The 9693-nt window shown below is 32.6% G+C and overlaps 1 pseudogene; it reads right to left on the minus strand.

Moving 5' to 3' along the window:
- The window catches only part of LOC112726260 (uncharacterized), a 71132-nt pseudogene that overhangs the window by 56556 nt on the left and 4883 nt on the right, over nucleotides 1–9693 (minus strand).

A 9693-nucleotide genomic window follows, 5' to 3' on the forward strand; every position in this document is an offset into this window, starting at 1 on the left:
GTTATTTCTTGTTATTTTGTATGTTAATTATTAATTATATAATAAAATTGTACAATAATTTTTGTAGATATTATTTTAATTTTATATTTTTTTTAAGTTAGGAGTGAAACTCGAACCCACAAAAAATCTTTAGCTGAGTATGAAGAGACTATGTCATTTAAATTATAACTTATTAGTATTTTAATTTTATATTTACTTATATTTAAATTAATTATATTCACTTATATCATTTTAATTTTATATTCTTTGTTATTCCTTGTTATTTTTTATTTGTAAATGAAAAATCATTTAATGACATTTGTTTTTTATTATAGTAAAAAGTTTAAAAATGATAAAAGTGGATTAAGAATGATTATTATCCTTAATTTCAGAGACTAATTTAATTAAAAAAATTATTTGGAGATAAAAATGATGATTGAATAATTTTTTAGAGATTAATTTAATCATTATTTTTAAAATAAAATATTTTTTCTAGTAAAAATTAAATACCTTTAAAAAATTATGTCCAAATATCTATATTCCAAATAAGATAGGATAAGATAGGAGATATCTTGTAGAGAATCATATTTAGAAATTTAATAATTATTAATGGTAACTTTAATTTGTGAACTAACGAAATATTCCATTAGCTAAAACATTATTATCATAGTACTATAGTAGGAACCTAATTAAAATATTTAAATGACTTAAAAATCTAATTAAAAAATAAAAATTTAATAAAAATATAGAGATTAAAGTAATAATTTAACCTTAAAAAAAACTTACTATGAACTTTCTGCTTTTTGCACCAGCTAGAAATTTATTTATTTTTTATTATTTCCTTTTTGGGATTAATCATCTTGAATAATGTTAAAAGAATTCTAAATCAACGGAATGTAAATATATTGGTAGGAAAAAAAAAAGAATACACCGGTTATAATTGGTCAAAGTAATAAATACTTTAGTATCTTAATTAAGAATTTTAAGCTTGTGTGTTGAAAATGAAAAAAAATATATATTTAATTGAAATTAAAATAAACAAAAATTAGAAAAGAAAAACAATTAGCTTAAAGAGAAGAAGAAAAAAAGACTAAGGGTTTGTTTGGGTGAGCTTTTAAGAAAAGATCTTTTTTCGAGTTATCTTTTTTTAAAAGATCTTATAGAGAAATAAAAGTAATTTTATGTTTGGATATCTCATGTAAAAAGGTCTTTTTATCTATCAATTATGTTTGGGTATAACAATATAAAAGTACTTTTTTGTTTATTTATTACATGAAAAATATCTTTTTTTTAAGAAAAAAAGATCTTTTAAAAAAAGATGTAAATTACAGCTTCTCAAAAAAAAAATTCTTTTTTTGATTTTACTAGTGCTTTTATTTTTACTACTAGAAATTTGCCAAACACGTTAAAAAATTAAAAAAGATCTTTTTTTATTGAAAAAAGATCTTTTTTTTAACAAAATAATGACGCCCAAACATGCACTAATAGAAGTGACCGTGATCTAAGGAGAGAGAGAAGAAAGGGGGGGATTCCGTATCACAAATTTTCAACCTAGAAGCTACAAAGTTATGGTGATTCATTGTAAGCTACAAATGCACAAAGTTATTGCCTTTCCTAAATTTCTAACCATTTTTTCACTTTACTTGCTGTTTGTGTACAATCCAAAATGAAAATAAAAAAAAAGTAATGTTATTCACAGTAGAAGGCCTAAACTCCATAGGATTATTCCACTCTTTCAAATTATCATTATCATTATATGACCATCTGATATTAACATTTTTTAACTCAATACTTTCAATGTGTTCCATCATCACCCCTACTGTTTTATGTTTCACCAAAATCATTGGTGACTCTTTTGTAATTGAGATCCACATTGATGAATCTCAAGTTCCTTAGTAACCCTCTCTTTGAGCTAGATAGGAATACCTCATTTTCTAAATTTGCTGATATGTTGATGAAAATTATATTTGAGATTGAACCTTCCTTTGAGGTTGAGTTTCTTGGGCGCAAATTAATTTTATTATGGAGGTTATATTAGTGTAGGATGCAGATATGGAGAGCAGGAGAGTTTTACCGGATTGTGGTATCAGGAAGACACTAATTGGACCGTGCGAGTTGCTTAGGAAAATTCGAACTCTTCGATTTTTTCGTCTAAAAACGGACCATCCAATTTGTCCTTCCCCAAGCCACGTGTCGTTGGCGTGGTGCTCCTCACAGACGGTGCCCCTTTAAGAGTCATTGCATGCGTACCCAGAGAATTCACTTTCCCTTCCTTCCCCACCCAGCATACAGAACTTCATCTTCTTCCTCCCTCAATGTCTTCAGCTTCATCTGGTTGAGGAAAAAAAAAAGCTAAAATGTCAAAGAAATCAAAACCTAGAAATGTTGATCGTTCGAAACTTCACATTGTAAAATATCTCAACTATTCTGATTATGTAAGTTTTTTTTGTTAAATTCTTTTTATATTGTCAGAATTATATTTTTTATTTTTAGAAATTTAATTATATTTATGGTTGTTAGGAGTTGAACTGAAAAACATATATATGAGTTAGTGTATAATTTTATTGATAGAAATTTAAAAATAAATGTTTAAATAAAGTGTAAATGTAGTTGGTTCTTGTTTAGAGTTGTGTGTAATATAACAGATTATTAAAAAAAATTAATTTTTAGAATTTTTTGGAATAATATTAGAAGTTATGGTTAGTTGTAGAAATTTAGGAATATATATTTAAATAATAGTTAGAAATATATATATATATATTTAAATGTAGTTAATTGTTGTTTAGATTTTTTTTAATTTAACATATTAGAAGCAAAAAAATTGTTGTTTAGAATTTTTTGTAATAATATTAGAAATTATAGTTAAGTGGTTAACTATTCTAATTAAATTTAAAAATTTAGAAATATGTATTTAAATAATAGTTAGATAAGTGGGTTTAAATATAATTAATTCTTGTTTAAAATTTTTTTTCCAATATGAATAGTTCAGTATTAAAAATGACTTATTTATAAATTTTTGTAATAATATTTGAAATTAGAGTTAAGTAGTTAACTGTTATGTTTAATTTTAAGAATTTATGGTTATATGTTTAAATAATAGTTAGAAACATGTGTGTTTAAAAATAAGTAATTCTTGTTTAGACTTTTTTCCAATATAATATATTAGTATTAAAAATGACTTGTTTATAATTTTTTATAATAATTTTAGAAATAATAATTAATTAGTTAACTATTATAGTTAATTCTAAAAATTATAATTTTAGGATACTTTCGGTGTATATTTTTTTGGAACAATCTTGATAATTTCAAATAGTAAATTAGGATCTATAAAGTATAATGCATTTGCATTTTTGGTAGTAATTACTTGTTTTCTGTTAGCCTTTTAATGGACAGAAGTATGTTATTTTAGTTGAGGTTTTATTATTATTACATTGGAATATTATTAGTTAGATAGAAAGTAAAAGTATGTATTAGTGACTATTATCTGCAGTAAGTTAGATATAGGCTCTATGTACATTAATTAAAATTAGAAATGAAAATGTTATTACTTTGTAAATCGGATTCAATATAATTATATGTTTTAATTAGATTTTTTAAAATTATGTATGATAGTTGTGTAATTTGAATCGTGCTTTTGCTATGCTTTTGTAGGCTTTACGAATATTGACATGTGATCACCATGTCCCTCCGAATCGGTACAATAAGAGAGTGGAGGAGCATTTACGATCAACTGGGTTTTACCATGTCGCCCAGATTGGAGTAGTTCAATGTCAGAAAGCACTGGTAAATGCTTTAGTGGAAAGGTGGCACCCAGACACACATACCTTTCACCTTCTGGTTGGTGAATGTGCCGTAACACTGGAAGATGTGGCTATGATATTTGGTCTTCCGACCGATGGCCTTCCAGTGACAGGGATGACTTTGAGTAGTTTTGAAGTCTTAGAGGCAGAGTGTCTACACCAATTTGGGGTCGCACCGAGAAAGTTGGATTATCGAGGAAGCATCATAAAACTGACGTGGCTACGTGATTTAAAAGAACGGTTACAGTTGACTGATGAAAACAGTATACAGGTGTACGTTAAGTGCCACATCATGTTGTTGATCAGTATGATCTTATTTGGAGACAAGTCTGGGACATCTGTCCACTGGAAGTTTCTGCCTTTGCTGAGTGATTTTGCTAGTATTAGACAGTACAGTTGGGGATCAGCATGCCTAACACACCTGTACAGGAGTTTATGCAGGGCATCATGTTTTGACTGTAAGAAAATCGATGGTCCGCTAACACTTCTACTGTGTTGGGCATGGATTCGCCTACCATATCTAGCGTTGGTTCCTAGGGAACCCTGCAGTTTTCCGCTTGCAAATAGGTAACATTATCTTACATTTACCTGGTATATTCATATTTAGAATCCAATTGTGTTAATGAGATGCGTTATATTAGGTGGCGTAACTGGGAGCGTGGAAACCGAGTCTATAGATATCTTAAGCTTGCTCATTTTAAGAAGGCCTTGGATGATCTTCAGGAAGGCCAGGTGTGTTTGCATTAATGTTGTATTTGGGTCAGGTCTAATGATTTAGTTATTTGGATTTTAATTATTTGTTTGCTTTATTGTTACCAGTTTTTATGGGTTGCATATTCTGTTGATCATGTTGATCCGAACATAATTCCTGCAGACATCTACATGCACTCGGAGTGCAACGGTGCCATTGGTGTCTTTTGAGTGTATTGAATGGCATGCTATCGACAGGTTTAGACGACAGTTCGGTTTCATTCAGGGAGTTCCTCATCAGGAATGGAATCTAGACCAGGCACACGGAGAAGTCTTAACTGGTCCTAAGAATCTGAACTGGGCCACAGCCACGACTCATTCATTTTGGGTGATGCAGTGGACAAATAGGTATAATCACGTTCTTATTGAGGAACCCAGTGCTTCGCAGCAGCTATTAGATACTTATATGTACTGGTACCGTTCAAAGTATGGCGATCACTTGAACTTGTCGGATATTGTGGTCCAAAAGGATGTTGAGGGTGACCAGGTTATGGATGATAAAAATGAAGAGCAGGAGCCACAGTCACCGCCGCCTCCATCGCCATCTCCACCTCCACCTCTACCGCCAGAAGAACAACGTCATTCCACAAGCCAATATGTACCTCAGACACAGTTTACTACGTTGTTCCCGATACATCAACAGCATTGGGTTACGCCACAGTTTGACTCAGGAGACAGAGGTTCTTTTAGCTAGTTGCTTAGGTTCATGTCCTTAGATGCCGGCCATGCACAACATGGCCATCAGGCCGACTTCATGGTGGGTAGGCATTCGTTTGACGCGAGGTATCCATTTCTCACATACTCGGGTGCTTCTGGAGGGTTTGTATCTGGTGATTCTAGTAGGAGTGACGGTGGTTGAGGAGTTCTGAATAGTCAAAACCCAAACCGTGTTTTGATGTCTCTGATTGAAGAAAATACTAAGACATTTGAGCATGAGACTGATGAGTACTTAGCGGATGAGCCAGATGACGAGGAAGACGAGGAGGACAAGGACGAGGACACGGAGGAGGAAGAAGATGAGGACATGGACCAGGATGAAGAATCCCGTAATGACGCAGGTTCAATATTGCTTTACTTCTTCAGTCAATTGATGTTATCATAGTATTGTATGGTTTGTTGGGTAGGAATGATTAAATTATATACTTGTTTGGTCAATTGATGATATTATATTCATATATGATATGTTGGTTAATGTTGATTATACTATATACTTGATTGGTCTGATTGCATTATATACAGGTGACAAAAGTACTCCAAATGAGACAAGCAAATGCTACAATCTCAAGATTGATCCACCGCGTCATAGCGCGAGTCGATACACGCCGTCTGTGTTTAAAAAGGCCATGAAGAAATGCAAGAACCTTGTGAACTTTGGAGAATGGGCAGCGAGAAAGTAGTTGTGGTGTAGCTAGTTTTCTCTATGTATCAGTTATCTTTCATCAAGTATACTTTAACTATTTATGTATGACTAAACTTTCCTAAGTACCAACTAAGTATTGTATGTTTCAGTTGAATTTTCTAAATTTCATTAAACAATTATACTTATGATGACTTTGCATGTGAATCTTTACTTGGACATAGGTTACAATGATTCAATTATGATTCAATTATCATAAATTACATTGACACAGGTTACAATGATAAATTACATTGACACAGGTTACAACGATTCAATTATCATAAAGTACATGTACATAAGTTACAATTTTTCAAATATCATATGAATCTACTACGCATTATGGTCAGTACCTCGACCACCTCCCTGACGGCATCTACTATGATTGTGTCCCTCAGCCCCACATTGCCTACATCGCCTCGGACGACGTAACATCCGTGTGTCCATCTCATTCAAGAAGCGCATCATCCTGGGGCGACCTTTGGAAACGCGTCTCAGATACGGATTCAGTACGAATTGAGGACCATTGTAAGAAGGCCACGTAGTTGGATTCCCGAGTGGCCTAAACCTAGCCCGTTAAACGCGTCTAACTTGGTCTATCTTAAAAACGTCATGCACATACATCTGCAAATCTAGTTGTTGATTTGCACAACATGCAAACACATATCGGCAAGGAATCTGGTCCACCTGGAACTCACCACAGTCACATCATTAACGACAGAGGTCAACAACATACTCCACTCCACTTGGCATCTTGTGCACTTCAAAGACCTCATTCTGCCTGTCGAAGCAATTAACCTGAATGTTTCCTAATGCAAGTTGATTTGCATGAATTTTGGAGGTCACATGCTCAGAAAAGACATGGCCAGCATTGATCCGAACCTCCGCTTCAGCTCTTTTCCATGTGAATAACTCATTAAGTCTGTAGAATGTTGCTTTCACAAGTGCAGTGATGGGGAGATTGCGTGCACCTTTTAAGACTGAGTTGATGCATTCCACTAGATTAGTCGTCATGTGACCCATCGGTAACCACCGTCGAATGCCAACACATACTGTCCATGGGGTATACGGTCTAACCAGTTAGTGTACGCCTCGCCCCGCTCTCATAAACACTGGTAACACACTTCATACTCGCGAAACGTCCTCGAATATCCTGCACAATATCAGATACCATACAAAAGATAAGGTTCACGAAGTTTATATTTATCGCAGCTATGTTAATAACGAACTTTGAAGAACTTAATGTTACCTATATTGACGACAAGCTTTTGAAGGTATGGTGCCTTGAATTTTCTTAGAAAGTTCGACTCTATATGTCTGATGCAAAACATGTGAAAAGCTCTATGAGGTGACCAAGCTCCGTTACTGCGTTCTACAGCTGCATTTATGGACTCATATCGGTCCGATATAAGTCTGACACCATCCCGAGTCACAACATGTTCATGCAGGTTACTAAGAAAAAAGTGCCACGCATCAGAAGTCTCTCCCTCGACAATAGCAAATGCAATCGGGACGATATTATTGTTACCATCCTGTGAAACGGTCACTAATAAGCAACCCTTATACTTTCCGTACAAGTGAGTCCCGTTCACTTGGACAACTGCCTTACAATGTCTGAATACTCTAATGCAGAGATAATAGCTCCAGAAGACTCGATGCAATACTCGGATATCAGTTACCAAGTCATCCCTTGATATGTAGGCATAGTCTCAAAATGTACGACAACTGATGGCTCCTTATGACACATGGCCTCAAACCATATGGGCAACGCTTCGTACGATGCTTCCAACCTCCAAATATTTTCTCACTGACTTTTGCTTAGCCAACCAAGCTTTCCAATAATTGACGGTGTAGTTGAACTTCGACTGTACTTCAGCAATAACTGATTTTACCTTTAACGAGGGGTCAGCCTCAACCAACGGCTTTATGGTTTCTGCAATTGTATTTGAATCTAGCTTCGAATGATCCTGAGAAATGGTTGCTCTGGTACAAGTGTGACTGCCGTTGTACCTCTTAATAACCAACAATATTTTCTGCTGATCATGCTAACTCTGATAAGCCAATCACACCCTGACCCGTACTGTGTACACTTCGTATAAAAATCAACGGCTCCGACTCATACACATGGTAGTCTACACTTCTTCGGAGGGTATACTCCTTCATCGCTTTAATAACAAGTCCCTAGAACTGAATTACATCCCACAATGAATTCACCATCTGCGACAAAAGAAACTTCTGCCAGGACTGCAGCCATACCATAAATATTTAATAAATGATTGTGTAATGACCAAAATTAAAATTAAATCAGTATTGACAACATAAATAATGATATAAATAAGCTTACATTACGTTATTATCTCAATCTCAATAAAATAAAACACAAACACATTAATACATACTATTAATTAATACAAATTATCTAATAACTAAAAATAAATACTAATCGCCTAAATAACTAAAAATAAATACTATAACAAATACTCATTAATAAACCTAATTAACAAAATAAATAAAAAATACAAATTAACTAAACAAAAAAAATAGTAATCGCCTAAATAACTAAAATAAATACTATACAAATACTAATGAATAAACCCTAATTAATAAATAACTAAATTAATACAAATTAACTAAATAACTAAAATAAATACCAATACCTAAATAACTCATAAATATCAAATAAATACTTATTAATAAATCTAATTATTAAATAATTAAATAAATACAAATTAACTAAATAACTAAAATAAATACCAATTGCCTAAATAATTCATAAATACTATAATAAATACATAATAAATACTTATTAATAAATCCTAATTAACTAAATAACTAAATAAATACAAATTAACTAAATAACTAAAATAAATACCAGTCGCTAAATAATTCATAAATATATAATAAATACTTATTAATAAATCCTAATTAATAAAAACTAAAAAAATGGTTATAAATACTAATTATTCAAAATATTTTACTTAAACTGACTAAATAAACTCTTTTACAAATCATAGATTGAGTACTGCATCATATAGCCTGAAAACTTTGGAGTAGCATACTTCCAATCCAAAACTCCATGAAAGATGCTCCTCAAATGCACTCGTTCTGAGTCATTTGTCACGTCTTCAATTCGACACAGTGTCGTCACCTTACTCTTCATCTCGTTGGACCAACAACTTTGTAAGCTTTCGAACTCTTCTCATGTCTATTGTGTTTTCCGTTAAATATTTCGTAGGCCTCAAATTGTTCGTCAATGTACAACTTGTACGAGATGAGCACGACTTCATATACATGAAATATCTTTGCATGCTCGCTTTGTCCGTTATATATTTGGTCTGAAATTGAACGAATCCACCAAATACTGTAACAGGATATCTGTATAAAATACATGAATATTTTCTTGACATCTCTAAATCTATCTTCTCACAAATCACACCTTTAAACTCTTCAAACGAAATTGTGAAAGGGAATAACAACATCTAAACGGATCTTCAAAACAAATTTTACTCTTTCAGGCATCTGCAACAAAATCTGACTAAAATAATACACTTTCAAAGACTCTATCATCCATTCCTCTCATCACTAAACAAAAAAGAAACTCACATAATTTTTTTTTCACCCACGTAAACAGACACCATGACCCAGAAAAAAGAAAGAAAGTGAACAGATGAAAAACTGGATCTGGTCGGCGTCTGACGGTTCGCACACCTTCACAAGTATATATATACACACACAAGTACGGAACCGAGTTGTTAACCTAATTAAAAA

This window comes from Arachis hypogaea, chromosome 2, assembly GCF_003086295.3.
Source record: "Arachis hypogaea cultivar Tifrunner chromosome 2, arahy.Tifrunner.gnm2.J5K5, whole genome shotgun sequence".
Classification (NCBI taxonomy): domain Eukaryota; kingdom Viridiplantae; phylum Streptophyta; class Magnoliopsida; order Fabales; family Fabaceae; genus Arachis; species Arachis hypogaea.